This window comes from Schistocerca nitens, chromosome 3, assembly GCF_023898315.1.
Source record: "Schistocerca nitens isolate TAMUIC-IGC-003100 chromosome 3, iqSchNite1.1, whole genome shotgun sequence".
In the NCBI taxonomy this organism is placed as follows: domain Eukaryota; kingdom Metazoa; phylum Arthropoda; class Insecta; order Orthoptera; family Acrididae; genus Schistocerca; species Schistocerca nitens.
In genome coordinates, this window is record NC_064616.1 from 458,936,925 (window position 1) to 458,938,251 (window position 1,327).

Consider the following 1,327-nt stretch of genomic DNA (forward strand, 5'->3'; position numbering starts at 1 on the left):
CTTAATACGCTGACACGCTTATTGAAGTCTACTGCTGTGTAGTTCCCGCTTCACAGTTGCGTAGTCGGTTTTTTCGAAAACTGTTTCTAGAAATTGTATTTCATATAAAAAATTTTTTGAATCCCAGATACTGTGCTCTGGATCTGACGTCATAATTTGTGAAATACCCACTACCGCTTCCAAAAGCAAAATTAAAAAGTATAAAATGGAGATGTTTCCAGAATGATATTTTCACTCTGCAGCGGAGTGTGCGCTGATATGAAACTTCCTGGTAGATCAAAACTGTGCGGCGGACCGAGGCTCGAACTCGGGACCTTTGCCTTTCGCGGTTAAGTGCTCTACTTTTTTTTTTTTTTTTTTTTTTTTACCGTTATGTTTGGTCGTTGCGGACGTCACATGACATCCGTTCAAGTTTGTTTGTTGATCCTTTCACTCAGTTTTTTTATTACAGAGGCCAACCAGCTCTCCTCCTGCGCAGGAGAGCTTCTGTAAAGTTTCGAAGGTAGGAGACGAGATACTGGCAGAAGTAAAGCTGTGAGTACGGGGGGTGAGTCGTGCTTGGGTAGCTCAGATGGTAGAGCACTTGCCCTCGAAAGGCAAAGGTCCCGAGTTCGAGTCTCGGTCCGGCACACAGTTTTAATCTTCCAGGAAGTTTCATAAAATGGAGAAACGCAATATCCTATGATGTGAGAGAGTGATATTACAACACAGACGTAATTATATATCAGGTATCATGTTCTCTGGATGTTGCTTAAAAGTTGCAGAAATATAAAAGCTTGGGTGAAAAATTCTTAGAAAAATATATGTCCCCGTTCTAGATAATGGCTTTTGGATTCAGAGAAGAATAGTAGAGTTGTATAGTAGAAACGATAAATTCATTGACAAAATACACAAGAGGGGCTTGAAATTTTACATACATATTCAAGAGTAGAGTCATAAAATGACTGCTTCAAACAACTCAAAGAAGGTCATGACTGATTGGATAGAAGAAATTAAAGTTTAGAAGAAATGAACATCTCAGCAGACATAACGAAATGTCTTTGAAACACTTGCTGTGAAGCTCAGTTTTACAAAGAATCTGAAAACATAAAATGGCAGAGGATTGTTAGAAAAACTAAAGAAACAATACATTAGAAACACAATTAATATATGAGTTAGAATACGCGCTTTAAATTGGTTAAACGAAGGAATAAGAAATTAATTTTAAGATAAATACCTAAACACTACTTTGCGACTAACTTTCCAAACAGCCACTTGATTGCGTGCACCAGATTTTACATGGGACTGCAGACATATAGTTAAGACTACATGCCGTTATGGCTAAACT

At 38.0% G+C, this 1,327-nt stretch overlaps 1 non-coding gene across 1 annotated transcript; it reads left to right on the forward strand.

Moving 5' to 3' along the window:
* Positions 1-555: 555 nt before the first annotated feature.
* Trnas-cga (transfer RNA serine (anticodon CGA)) lies at positions 556-630 on the forward strand. Its single transcript has one exon. It is a non-coding gene; the product is annotated as a tRNA-Ser (tRNA).
* Positions 631-1,327: the final 697 nt, after the last annotated feature.